This window comes from Marmota monax, unplaced genomic scaffold (genome assembly GCF_021218885.2).
Source record: "Marmota monax isolate L192 unplaced genomic scaffold, Marmota_monax_Labrador192_F-V1.1 WCK01_AAM20220418_F8-fsc00010, whole genome shotgun sequence".
In the NCBI taxonomy this organism is placed as follows: Eukaryota; Metazoa; Chordata; class Mammalia; order Rodentia; family Sciuridae; genus Marmota; species Marmota monax.
In genome coordinates, this window is record NW_026692321.1 from 17,358,001 (window position 1) to 17,372,669 (window position 14,669).

Below are 14,669 nucleotides of genomic sequence, written 5' to 3' on the forward strand. Positions count from 1 at the left end.
TGGGTAGATGGTGCCAGTCTCTGTGATACAGAACTAAGAAGGAGAAACAGATGTGAGGGATAAGTGAGGAGTGTGGCTGAGGATGTGCTGAGAAGCCACTAGGTCTCAGGAGCATGGGCCGAGCCATCAATCCTGGAAGCTATGACTGGGTGTGTGGTGAGGGAGCCATGGGTTAGACTGAGAAGGGAAAGTGGACACTGTTGTCAGGAGTCAGAAGTGGGAAATCAGAGGAGTCAGAACAGCTACCCCTGCACCCTAGGGAGGACAGTGATGATGGCGTCTGGAAGCTGAAGTTTTGCAGGATGAAGACTGTAGGTGGTCAAAGAGCAAGAGAACTGTGGCTAATGTCAAGGAAGTAACTATACCGAGGTGTGTGGGCCAGGCAGCAAAGAAAGGGAGACCAGCCTGGGAGAAGCTGAGGCTGCCATCAAGGGTCAGAGACCATGAAGTAGAGGGCAGGGAGGCGGTGCCCCTGTAGTGAATCAGCTCCTGGGGACAGATCAGAGTGCAGTCATGTGCTCAGCTGCTTGAAGGTGAGAAGTGAGGCGGGCCGGGCTCAGGGACGGTTATGGGCTCTGTGTCCACAGTGTAGTTCCCTGGGTCCAGGCTAGTCAGAAAAACAAGAACTGAAGTGCTTAGTTTTACTCTTCTTCCATCCCCATTGCACCTTGACTGGCACCCCCTGAGCCTGGGAAGCAGCAGCAGCGCCTCCCAGGACTACACTGCCCAAGCAGTGCAAGCGTGTAAATCTCAGGATCCTGGCCCTTGGCACCCCAATCCTCTGCCAGTGGGGTCAGGGCAGAGGAGATCTGATGCACAGGGATGGTTGGGACCCTCTTGGGAGACCTGAGATCCTCTCCTGGGACCTAACAAAGCAGGCACCAGGGAGAAGGCTCTTGGCATGAGAAAAGGATGAACCTCTGGGAAAAAGAGAAAAGCCAGTGCCCGGGCCTTGCCAGCTTGTGAGGGCAGCCAGGGATGAGAGTTCAGCAGCAAGTGCTGGGGCTGGGTTTCTGGGCTCAGTTGTCTGGGGTTCCCAGCTCACAGGAAGCATTCTGCCTGGCACACATGAGGCTCACAAGGGCAGGAACTGGTGGGGTTAGGAGAACATTCCCTGGGTGTCGCGGCCAGCCCAGGCCCCAGCCTGCCAACACTCCCTCCGTGACACTGGGCAAGTCACCATACTCTCCTGTGCCTTGTTCCTCAGTGGTAAAACAGGACTAGGTAACTGATTACTATAAAGTGTGACTCTCAGGAAGTGCTCAGGGTACCTCAGCCTTTCTTATATCACTTTGATAAAAGTGTGAATGAGGATGTCAAGATGGCAGATGTCTCACAAAAGAGGAGGTATGGTCTTCCTCTGGGCATCCAGGTGGGCCACAGGTGTTCTAGTCCCAGTGGGGTATCCCAGGGTCAGCAGAAACCCCTGGTCACTCAGCCAGGCCTCATGAGCTGTCTAGTGCAGAAGGGATGGTTAAGGGGACACAAAAGAAAGATCCTGTCTTCCATTCAAGTCTTCAGCCCCCCACTTTTTCCTCCTCCACCCCAAACCCCCACGTGCTCACACAGGGAGACTGCTAAAGTATGAAAGGCATAGAGGCACGAGGAGTGGGAGGCCCACCCAGGTTCACCAGGGAGGGGTGTGGAACACAGGTCTGGGAAGGCTCTCCTGTCCTTCCAGCCACCTGTACACACCCCAGAAGCCAGGGCTCACACGGTCAGGCCTTTCTGCCTTCTATTTCAGAGCCCTGTCCCTCCAGTAAAGCCCCTTTAGACTCCCTATAGAACCTTAGGGATACCAGAGTCCAATCCGGTCCTGTGAGGAGCTACATGTCCCTGACCACAGTCCTGATTTGCCTCTAAACACTGCCAGTCCTCCTCAGGGATAGCCCACACATGCCGCCTCCTGCTTGGGGCTGGACTCCAGGACTGTCAATGAATCGAGAGTAAAGGCAGGAACACAAATCAGGGCAGCCCTAGAGCCCCAAACATAAGTGCCTCGGAAAGTTCACACAAGTGACAGGCTGTGAGCTTCTCTCTGGGGTGGGATGGTGGGAACTTTTAACTTTTTGCATGATATATTTCCATAACAATTTTCAAGAGCAAATATGAGCTCTGAAGATTAAGAGGTTATATCAACTTTAAAGGCATAAGAAAGAAGCTGAGGTTGTAACTTAAGGCCACCAATTTACCTCTGTGGTTTATGGAAACCTCACAGTCAGCCTCACAAGGTTAAGTACAAACAGTCCACCTTAAGTCATTCTGATAACAAGATGGGTTTTAATAAAAAGTAGGTATACCCAGGGGACAGGGCACATGGAAATAGACGAAAAAATGGATGAAGCAGGTGGCTGTGGGTGTAGGGGCAGGAAATGACATCAGGTAGGTAGAGATGAGAGGGAGGGAAGAGGCCAAGTGGGCAGCAAGGAGCTGGGACTCTTCTTTTCTGAGGTGCTAGGGATAGAACCCAGGGCCTATGCATCCTGGGCAAGCACTCTACCACTGAGCCACACCCCATCCCCAGCCTCTAATCAGGCCTCCCTGGCACCAGGCCTATTGGTCCTCCCCTTCAATCCACCTTCTACCTGGCATCTGAACTTCCTCAACGCCCCTGTACACAGCTCCCTCCCTGGCTCCCCCTGCTGTTGCTCCATGCACCCTCAGCCTGGCCACCTGCCTCCACCACCCACTGCTTTCCCCAGGGCCCTCAGTGTAGACAAGGGGGAATGCTCGCTTTTCTCTGCACCCCTCCCTGTCCAGCTCTGCTTCTGACATCACTCTGTTTGTTTTGTTTTTTGGTGCTGGGGATTGAACCCATGGCTACTTTACCACTGAGCTACATCCCTAGCTCTTTTTATTCTGAGACAGGGTCTCGCTAAGTTGCCTGGGCTGGCCTCAAACTTGTGATCTTCCTGCCTCAGCCTCACTGGGGGATTACAGGTGTGTGCCACCACACCTCACTCTGACATTACTCTCTCTGGAACACCCCTCCCTACCCACACCTTTCAACACCCCATCATGTGCCACCTCTCCAGAAAGCCCCTGGCCCCTACCCTGTTCCTTCCTTCTCATTTAAACCCATTTTGTTGGTGTCTTTCTACTGGCACTAGACCTTGCTGGCCCTTATATTTCAGAGCATCTAAACCCTTTCTTAGTCTTAGCCCTTCTGAAGGGTGTGTGATATTAACTGTGGATCTTCTAGAAAAACAGTCTTACACAGGTAAAGGATCCCTGATAACCATTCTTGGGGCCTATGTTAAAAACTCCAAAACCCTATCACCTGTGTTCCTGGGGAAGGAAGGAGGCAGGGATCTAAGTATACTTGCTGGTGGGTCCCACAGAGGGGTGCAGTGGGAAGGGAAGAGGGTCACCCAGAGTGGCTAGGATTGCTCTGGGGCCTACAGCTGATGAATGTGACTTGGTCTCCCCAGAACCCAGGCAGAGCCTGCTTTCCCCAAAATAGTAGTTAAATGCTATATGTTTCAGGAATCACAAGAATGTTCTAAGCCTTTGACCCCATTAATGGCTCTTCTGGGAATTTATCCAGAGGAAATAACCAAAAAGAAGTAAAACTATATATGTGCAAGAAGGTCTGCACCGCAGCATGACAACACTCATGGGAAAAACTAAGTAGCCCAAGTGTTCAGTAAATGGCTAATCAAATGGTGACATGCCCTCTGGACGGAAGATTTACAGCATTAAAAATGATCATCATGGTGGGGCTGGGATTGTGGCTCAGTGGTAGAGCACTTGCTTTGCATGCATGGGGCACTGGGTTCAATCCTTAGCACCACATAAATTAACAAAGTAAAGATATTGTGTCCATCTATAACTAAAAAATTAAAAAAATAAAATAAAAATGATCATCATGGTCCTTTTCACCAAGATGGTACCAAAAGCAAAGAAGGAATCTCCTGCCCTTCCCAAAGCTGAAGCCAAGGCAAAGGCTTTGAAAGCCAAGAAGGCAATGCTGAAAGGCAATCATGGCCACAAGATGGCCTGCCTGGACCTATCCTCCAGTGCCAAGACTCCATGGCTCCAGAAGCAACCTGAACACCCTCAGAAGAGCACCCCCAGGAGAAGCTTGAGCACTATGCTATCATCAAGTGCCCCCTGACCACTGAGTCTGCCATGAACAAGACAGAAGAAAAAACACTCGTGTTTATTGTGATGGTCAAGGTCAAGAAGCACCAAATCAAACAGGCTGTGAAGAAGCTCTGTGACGTGGGTGTGGCCAAGGTCTGATGGAGAGAGGAAGGTTTGTTCAACTGGCTCCTGATTATGATGTTTTGGGTGTTGCCAACAAAATTGGTATAATCTAAACTGAACCCAGCTGGCTAATTCTAAATATAAAAAAAATCACAATGAAAACCATTGTAATAAGAAAATGATAAGAGAGAAGGGCAAGACACAAGATTGTATTCTGTGAAGATAAAGCTAGGCTATATGTATGCATATAAAGGCAGAAAGATACAAAAGGGAAAAGAATAATTTAACTTGGGGGTAGAATTACGAAGAAACTTTTCAGCACTGCTGTATGGTGGTGGTGGTTGTTCTTTTTAAAATAATTTTTTAAGTGGAAATAAACACAAGACTTCCTGTTGCCTCTAGCTGTGATCCTAACGCTGACCTCAGTTTCTCTGTAACTGCCAGTTTTCCTAGTGAGATCTTCAGGGTCCTTGTGTTAGCTCCAGTCTTCCAAGAGAAAGGAGACCTATGGCCAGTCCGGAAGCAAGGGCGCCCACAGCCCACAGCCACAGGGGAAGGGGAAACAACAGCCTCTTAAGGAGCCAAATGACAGAACAATCACCCTGGGCTGGCTTCTTTCTGTAGTTCTCATGAAATAGCAACTCCAGGCAAATGGACACGACTAACCAGTAATCAAAACTGTCCCCTTTCTTTGCTAAAACCTTTGCATCTGCCTTATACTTTCTTTTTTTTTTTTTAAAGAGAGAGAGAGAGAGAGAGAATTTTAATATATATTTTTTTTTTTTTTTGGTGGACACAACATCTTTGTTTGTATGTGGTGCTGAGGATCGAACCCGGGCCGCACGCATGCCAGGCAAGCGCACTACCACTTGAGCCACATCCCCAGCCCTGCCTTATACTTTCATACATGTGCAATACTGCCTCTATTTTGCAGGTGACCAAACAGGCAGAGGAGATGTTTGTTCTAGGTTCCAATGTTAGTGGCAGACCCATGACTCAAATTCAGGGCTCTCTGAATCCTGGAATAGGTGAGTTTTGTGTGTGTGTGTGTGTGTGTGTGTGTGTGAGAGAGAGAGAGAGAGAGAGAGAGAGTGTGTGTATACATGCTTTTCACACCACTGGATAATGTTTTGTGGTGGATGTGAAGATCCAGGAAGTATGCAACCCTTATCTAGTAAGGATTGACAGTGGTATTTGAGAAAACCTTGTCAGGCCTTTTCTGGGGCTGAAGCCACTAGAAAGTTCTCTTGGTCCACAGTCCTTGAAAGATCTTTCAGCTGCTTGGAGGGAGGGTCCGCCCTGCTGAAGAGGACCACTGATAGCAGACCAACTCTGTACTAGGGCTGCCAGAGTCCTCTGTGTGTCCACCCTGAGAAGAGGTGAGGAAGACACAGGTGCTACTCCAATGGATTCTACAGCCTAAGAGGAATGACAGTTATGGGTCCTTTGTCAACCCTCCTCTCAGAATTTGAGGCAAGGACAGGCCACTCAAAGCAGATACCTGTAGCTAACAACAGCCTCTGCAAGTAACCCATACCACCTAACAAGCACGGCCTGAGGCACTGACCCTCTCCTCACTTCCAAAGCAACTAGAGTCCTCGGCAATGGCCCACACCTGTACTCCCGACTCAGGAGATGCAGGCAGGAAGATATAAAGTTCCAGGCTAGCCTGGACAATTTAGGGAGTTCTTATCTCAAAATCTAAAAATTTTGGGATATAGCTGGAATGTGCCTGGATTTACTTACTCCCCAGCACTGGGGGTAAAAAACAAAACTGAATTTAAAACTTTAATCTTATCTCTTTAAAATTCCTAGTAATTTAAATTCTAAAGATGAGAATTCATTGAATATCATTACTCTTTTTTTTTTTTAACACAATATCTTTATTTTATTTTTTTTTATGTGGTGCTGAGGATCAAACCCGGTGTTTCACGCATGGTAGGTGAGCGCTCTACCTCTGAGCCACAACCTCAGCCCCTGAATATCATTATTCTTATATGTTAACTTTCAATGAACTTTTACATATTGATATATGTTGAACATACATTCAATGAATATATCAACTGAATAATCATACATATAATATACAACTGAATAATGATATTTGTCATCAGGTGAATTTTTATGACCAACTTCAGGTTCTCTTATCTTGTCTCTCCTTTATGAAAATGACTTGTGTGCACGAAGGGGTCGCATTTCCCAGAACAGTGCTTTGTTAGGTTTGCGGTGCCCTTTAGAGTTTCGGCACATGGTGGCTTCACTCTTAGACTATAACTTCTGGAGGGCAGTAGAAGTTTTCCAGAGAACTGGACAGTAGAAAAATGGTATTCCCTTAACATGAAGCTAATTTTATCTAAGGGTGTAGACCAGGAGAGGTGTGTCAGCTGGAGGCCTAGGAGATGGAGGTGATTAACTGATGAAATTAACTCCAAAGGCAGCTTTACTAAAGAGACACAGCATCTCAGAAATTTAAAAAAACTTGTCAGAGAAGAGGTGTAGCCTCCTGATCCAAGGCACAGTCAAGTTCACTGACCTGGGGTTAGGCTGCTAAGGCCCCTGTCAAGTATTGGGAAAGCACTTCACCCCTCTGGATTTGGTTGCTCATCTATACAATGGGTGACCTCTTAGGCCTCTTTCTTTGTTCAAAGTGTAAAATGTTCTAGAAGGAAAACTTTTCAGAAGACACAGGATGAATTTATAAAATGTGAGACTGGCATGTCACTAGGTTAATAAAGATTTTACTCCAAAGTGATCTGGTGAATCATACAGGATGGTATTCAAAAGGACTCTTTTTGAATCCTTTTTTTTTTTTTTTTTTGAGTCCCCAAAGCCAACTGCAAGAGAATAGAATAAGGGAGGCAAGGTATATCAATATTGGAGAGGAAAACTCTATCATATGAGATGCCCTTGGATTTAAAATGAATTCACAGCATAAAACAGTTACCTAAACTAGTCCCTTGGTCTTGAGCTGGGTAGACTGAAAGTAAGGGTCCTGGACTTACACCACCAGGCTAGGTCTGCAGACCCAGGTACTTTCTATTCCGTTAAGAGGATGAGCACCGCTGATCCATAATGGGGAGGGGGGAGGCATGGGAAAAATGGAGGAATTTGATTGGGCAAAGGGGAGGGAGGGTAGGGACAGAAGCATGGAGTCAGGAAAGATGGTGGAATGAAATGGACATCAGTACCCTAGGTACACGTATGACTACACATACGGTGTGATGCTGCATCGTGTACAACCATAGAAATGTAAAGTTGTGCTGCAATTGTATACAACGTATCAAAATGCATTCTGCTATCATACCTAATCAAAATAATTAATTAGTTTAAAAAAAAAAAGAAGATGAACCTAGGCCTTCACCAAGGAGTGCCATGAGGTGAGGGAGCCTTAGCCTGGGCATGGAGGAGGTACTGAGGGGTGAGGATCCACCTGGAGAAGAGGGCTCTATAGAATAAGGATCACTCAGCTGGCCTTGGCCTCAAGTCTGAAGAAAGCTGTGTGTGGAAAAGGGATAAGGCTAGCCTTGAAGGTCTCACAAGAGAAGGCCAACAAGGAAAGGCTGGTGGGGAATAGACTGCTGCTTCCAGAGGGGGAAGGATTTTCAGTTACATAGTTCAAAGAACATGCTGGCCTAAGATCTAGTAACCTCTCATCCTTGGACAATGGGTGAGGAGGCGACAGGAGGGAGTTGAGCCTGGGATGGAAGGCTGGCCAGTGGAAGGGATCCAGCAATACTCCAGGAGCTGAGGCCTGAGGTACTGAGAAGGGGCTCTGCACAGAGAAAGGCCTCATAGTCCCTGACTCCTACAATGCCTGATGTTACCATAAAAATACAGTATGGTTACGAAAGTCAAGGTCCTTCCCCTCTCTGGGGAAAAACAAAGCCTGGAAAGAGAACACACCCTCAAAGTCCCTAGTAGGATTTCTGGGTAGAGCAAAAACACCTGGATCTGGTGTGGGATGAGCACCCATAAGTGATACACAGCCCTGGGACAGAGGGTTGGAGAGTGATCCTGGTCCCTGACAGAAGAGGCCATAGTGGTCCAGAACAGGATGCTTGGCCTCCTGATCTCCTAGACCTGGATACCCTCATCTGAAAACAGGTTTAGTGGGCTGCTCAGGTGGGCTGTGAGCCCCTGCCAGAGTCTATCAGTATAGCCTCTTCGAGGCTGTCAGGAGCAGCCAGTCAAGGCCCTTCGCCTCAGCAGTGACTCATGCCAGGCTTCACTTTGTGCTAGCTCAGGACTGAGATGGAGGAAGGAGGCCAGCATTGCTCCCAGGGGCCCAGAGCTGTTAGAGCTGATGCTCTGATGAGGCACTCAGGAGTTAATTACAGCAAGGCAGCCAGGAGGGATCTGGATAAATGAACTTGGCTGGTGAGAAGTCAGGTATCCACAACATCCTTGTAAGAGGGAGAATGAGTTTAAGTGGAGAAAGAGACCATCAAACTCCAGGTGGCTGGGTATCTGCATGTTGATACAGCACCTGCATGAGGTGTGTGTGAAGTCTTCTTCTCTGAAGGGTGACTGTGACCAAGCACATACCCATGTGTATCCTACGTATGTGTCGTGGCTTCTGTACAAACACATGGCACTGTGAACCATTTCAGGATGTGAGCAAAACCACAAATGTTCAGTAAGTCTGCCTGTCGTAATTCTGTTCCCAGTTTATCCAGATTCTTGGAGCTTTCAGGCCATTTGGAAGGTTAAAGGTCACTGGACCCTGCCAGGTGCCCATCCTGGTCTGCCTACCTGAGCAGAAGGGGCTGTGGGAAACAGGAAATGAAGAGCAGAAAGTACAGGCCTGTAGCTGGAAGAGTTCAGAGCCCAGAGAGCCCACCCCTCCCTGTGGAAAGAACCAAGGACCAGAAATCTGGAAACTCCAGTGCTACAACCAAAAGATGCCTCTCTCCCAAAGATGTAATAACCTTAGTCACTCAAAGAACAATCACTGGTCATGTATGCAGTCCCTGAGCTAAGTGCAGGGAAGGTCAAAAATAAACAGTACTCCAAAGAGCACCATGGATGGGCATAGTGGTCCACTCATATGTGGATGAGACTGGTCTCCCAGGGCAGGAGCACTTCACCGTCTTCAGTGGTGAGCATGTGCTGGTCATTGGCCTGGACTCCTAAGCAGTCTTCAGAGACAGGGCCACTGTGCAGGCCAGGTGACTACATTCACAGGAGACAGCACATTGGGCCCTAAGATACCACATATGTGGTACCTAGAGCCCTTGCCAAGAGTATCTGGCACAGAACAGGTATTCCTTAGAGGTTTGGTAAATTAATGAGCTGTCAACTAGAAGACATGGCTCAAGGGGCAAACCATAACCCTTTAGATGATGAAAAGAAAACCTTCTCCAATCATGGAAATGCTGTTTCTGTGCTTCAAGATGGTAGCCACTAGCCACATGCAGCTACTAAGCATGTGGAAAGTGGCTAGTAAAGCTAAGGGACTGACTTTTAATTTTAATTAATTTAAACTACATATGGCTAATAGTTACCATTTTGGACAGTGTAGCCTAAACACTGTAGCAACCAAGGTAAACCATGTACCAATTCTGAGAGACAGAGAGCAGCTGCCTAGAGCCATGTGTTGAGAAAGATGCTAAGGTCACATCTGTGAGTGGTAGGAGAGAGCGCCTGTTGTGTCTGCCATGAAGGTACACACTACCTGTTGTCACTGCTCCAGAAAAATCAGCTTAGGGTCAACTATGGTCATATATGAAGGCACAAAGAAATTAAGTAGACAAGAGTTTCTACCTGTGCTGGGTTGGTGATGGTTTGGCTTCAATCCCTTTGCCACTGGCTAATGAAGGAGTAAACCCTGCCAGTGCTCCTACCAGTGCTCCATCCCATCTTCCATTACTCACAAACCCTCAGCTGCCCTTCCAGCCAAGGCCCCAGATAAGTTTCTGACTGGCCTTTTGACACCAGTCCCTTCCACACTGGGAACAAAGAATACTCCCCCAGTGAGGGTTTTGTCCATCAGGTCACTGTTCTCCATCACCCACCACCTACACACACATCCATGGGCAAACTCCCTCACCCCCACTTCTGCCCTCTCACTGAGATAAAGACTCTTCTGCACACCACACATTCACAGTTCCCCTCCCTTTTCTCAAAAAGCCACCCACCTGGTTCTTTAAATCCAACTCCAAATACTTCAAAGAGTCTCCAGGGCAGGCCCACCCATCAGACCCACCAATCCCCTCCTTCCTCCACCTTCCTCGCCCTCTAGCCTGCACTCTCTGCCATCAGCTTTATTTTGTGCTCACTGGCTTCTTTTTTGTGTATGTTTAACAGGGTTACATGGTTGTGTTTTTCCCAGATATGTCCCCAGCCAGATCATCTGGGTTCTTTTGTCACACAATGCTTTTGTCAAGTTGGATGTGTCACACCATATTCTGAACTGGGCAGGCCAGGATACAAGGCGGACCCTGTTTGATATATATAGTCACTGCAGAGGCCAGAACCTCTACTTCCTTCTTTGTACCCTTTGGCTGGCTTCTCCTATAACCCTGAGTGGCTCTGGGACAGTGGTTATCACCTGTGATGCCTGGTAGCAAAAGCACTTAACTTATTATCCTCAGGTAGAAGCCAATTTCCACCGAGCTTACCAGCATACAGAGGCACTGTCCTACGTCCTCACCCTGGTGGGGCCCAAGCACAAGTCTGCAAATGAGGGCACAGAGCCTAGAACCTACCAGGCTTGGAGTTAATGCAAAAGGCGATCTACATGCTGAAAGAGCCTGGTGCGTGCTCGCCACCTGGATGTCTTAGCAGGCTCTCAATCTCAGCACAGCCAGTCTCACCTCAACCTCACCCCAGCCAAAACCTGCAACTCTCACCATCTTCCCCATCTCTGTAACCAGCAATTCTGCCTTTGAGTTTCCCCCAGACTCAAATCTTTAATCATCATCGACTCCTCACTCTCCTGTCTCCTGTTCCATCCAGCAGTTAAGTCATCGGCTCTGCCTTCAGAAAATATCTAGAATAACCCCACCCCCCATCGCTGCCACCTCCTGTTCTGATCTGAGCTAATGTCCTCTCACTAAAATTACTGCATGGCTTCTCACTGGCCTCCCTGCTTCCAGTGCTTTCTCTTCTCCACCAGCAGCCACAACTGATCCATTTAAAACCTAAGACTTCCCCATGGAGAAGCCAAGGTCCTTAGGGAGCCCTGTAGGCTAGCCCACATCACCTCTCTGCCTCACCTGTCTCTCTTCCCCTCACTCCTGCTCCAGCCACAGTGGCCTCTCTGGTGTCTCGCAGACAAACCTCAGGGCCTGTCACTCACTGTCCTTCCCCCTGCATGCTGCTCTCGTCCTCCCTGCCTTCAGTTCTGTGCTCAAATCTCACTGTGGAAAGCCCTCCCAGGCCACCAGATGTTCAACTGCTACCTCCACCCGCAGGCTCCCCTTAAGTGCCGTCCCCCGCCTCTCAGAGTACACTTGTTTATTTCATGTCTGCCCCCCACACACTGAAGCTGTATCCCCAGGGCCGAGCAGAGTGTCTCAAATACTTGTTCCCATTTCACAGACAAACTGGGCTCAGGGACATAAGCAACTGGCCCAAGTCATGCAAAAAGTGGCCTAGCTAGGAGCCTGTGTTGTCAGACATTACCACTTCCAATGGCAGTCAAAACCCAATGGCAGTCAAAACTGATTCCAGTCAAAACTGATGCCAGGGAAGGGGTCTCTGCAGCTCCTTTCAGGCAGGTGACATGACGGGTTCACCCACCCACTTTCAATACATGGCACAGCGAGGAAGAGGCAGGGCTTCTGTGGAGGCGAAGCACCCTCCTCCCTCGCCACACCAATGCCTCCTCTCCTTGCTCCCAGAAGCTCCCCAAGGAGGAAGGTCCCCACCCCCCATCAGCACTGCCAGGTCAACAGCAGACACATAGGGGCTGGCAACCCCAGGACAAGACGTAACTGGCCTCTTTTATTACCAACTCCCCTCTCCCCCACCAACCTCCTGTAAGAACAGGGCTCAAGGTCGCAGCTACTGTCTGGACACCTTGTCCTCGGAGCCAAAGGTCTTGAGGCGAACAGTGAAGCCTGAGCAAAGGTCAGAGAGGGGACACAGAAAAGCTAGCAGCAGAAGCTGAGCTGATGAAACAGCAGCGCCCCAGGGCTCACGGGCAGGGCGCCCAGGAGAGAAGCCTGACGCTTGCGGCTAATGGGCAGCTCTCCCCTTGACCTGCTCAAGGTCACCCACCAAGGGAAACACCACAGCTCAAAGCAGCAGCGCATCCTCGTCACAGGTGATCCTGGAGCCAGGTTACAGCAGAGGGGCAGAGTGAGGTAGCTGTCTGTTCCTGCTCATCCCCATGGGAGCGACAGAAGTCCAACCTGTGTCCCCCAAGGCCATATTCCCCAGGGTGCCACAGATGAAGACAGTGGATGGGGCAGTCAGTCCTGGGTTCTCCTTAGAGGTGCCCAGGCTACAGCTTGTCACCCTCTGAAGGGTGGGGACTGAGGACAGTCCTATGCTCTCTGGACGACAAGGTACAGAGGAGGCTTACTTAAGAGGGCATGACCTGCAGGAAGTCAGGCCTTCCTTGTCACCTCCATCTCCCTACACCCTCCTTCAAGTGCATCCTACTGCCTGGGAAGTGATTCTGAGTATGGAATTCAGAGAGGCTCTGCAGTTTATACCTAGTAACAGGAGTGTGTTGGGTGGATTTTCTGGATACCTGCTGTTGCCAGGAGGCAGTTGGGGTGCTAAGTAACCCCCAAGGTCCCCAACTAAACCCTGCTACGAGGTCACATGGGAATCGCAACAAACAACTCTAGTTCTTTCCTCTGGGCCTCCAGCTCTACCCCAAGATGCCCACGGAGATGAGGGAAGACTGGAGAGGCCTATAGTCTACCCGAGAAGCCCATTCCACAGGCAAGTTCCCCAGACTGCCCACAGTCTTCAAGATGCAAGGAGAGCCCCCTCAGAGAGTGTCACATCCACAAGGCTTCCAAGAGGGCCAAACTCCTGCCCGACAGAGGAGGCTTGGGCCAGGGGGTTCAACGTGGCAAAGTTGCAGGGTTCCAGACCCTCTTGTTTCCCGTAAGCTATCTGTCTTGACCTGCCTGAAGAGGCAGAAGGGGACAACTGTGTGCAAAGGAACGGAGGGTCAGGGGGGCATGGCTGCCCACCCTCCCATCACAAGCAAGAAGCTGGTCATCTCCATAAAGGAGAGAACAAGCTCCCACGGGCAACAAGGAGACCAGAGCCACAGAATCCTGCTCCCTGCTCGTCCCCCACTTCATTTTATGGCAGAGGAAGAGGATGAGGTCCAGAGAGGACAGTGCCCTGCAGAGGTGACACAGCTGCAGCAGCAGGACACATCTTTCCACCACAAAGTGAGACACGAAACCTGAGCACTGAAAGGAGGCCCCTTCTCCAAAGAGGAGAAATACTGCATTCAAAATGGCTGCTGAGGGCTGGGGCTGGGGCTCTTGCCTAGCATGTGGGAGGCACTGGGTTCGATCCTCAGCACCACATAAAAAACTAAATAAAGGTGTGCTGTCCACCTACAACTATCAAAAACATTTTTTTAAATAGGTGCTGAGAATTTTTTAAAAACAGCTCAACACTGTTAGCGTGCGGACAGCCTGGTGCGGCATCAGCCTTGGATGGTCTTAAACAGGAGCCGCGTCCAAACCAGCTTCTGTGCACACCCCTCCGAGGGCTTCCGCAGACCGTTCCCCAGGCATTTCCCCTCTGTTGGCCCCTTCACTCTCACCATGGGCCTTGATAAGAGGAACGTGAAACAGGATCATGTGACCTCCATGACTGGCCTGCGTTCAGCTCCCAAGGCTCCCAAGACTCGCTGGCTGATGCTCCTGGGACGTTAAATCAGCCCAGAGCCCAGGCTGCTCAACATCATTCACGTCAGCCCTGATGCCTGGGGAGGGAGCAACCTCTGTCCCCACTGGAACAGAGGAGACCCAGCCAGCTCCCATCTACTGCCCCAGGCTTCCTTCAGCCAGTGCCTCCCCCGGGGCTGGAGCCACATCACAGGAGCTAACAGCACCATAGGACTTCATGGTTTTCAGACTCACTTCTGCCTTCTGCCTTCTGCCTTCGTGGGATTCCCAGACAACTCCGTGCCAATGGGATTTTTGTTAGTTTGTCTGTACTAGGAAGAACCCAGGGGCATGCTTTTTAATCTCACTTTTTCAGAAGACTAATCTGAAGATAGGGAAACAGAGTACCAATGTCACACAGGGAGATGGTGGGAAAATTAGGGCTCACTGTCCCCCCAAAAATTGGCAGAAGCATTAGATGTAAATCCCATGTTCCAGTTTGCCAGTGGGTCCTCCCGCCCACTATGGTGCAGACTCCAGACTCTGGTGCTGGTCACTGTGAGAAGAGGAGGCTCAGGGATGTGGGAGTGGATAATGATTTGGGTCTTGTCTTCAAAGGAAAGACTGCCCCAGGGCATCCAGGGTTCCTGA

At 49.5% G+C, this 14,669-nt stretch overlaps 1 protein-coding gene and 1 pseudogene across 7 annotated transcripts in view; one reads left to right on the forward strand and one right to left on the reverse strand.

Moving 5' to 3' along the window:
- Positions 1-14,669, reverse strand: part of Adcy3 (adenylate cyclase 3) — an 84,132-nt gene that overhangs the window by 20,758 nt on the left and 48,705 nt on the right. The gene's annotated exons all lie outside the window — the stretch shown is intronic.
- Positions 3,860-4,610, forward strand: LOC124090666 (large ribosomal subunit protein uL23-like; annotated as a pseudogene).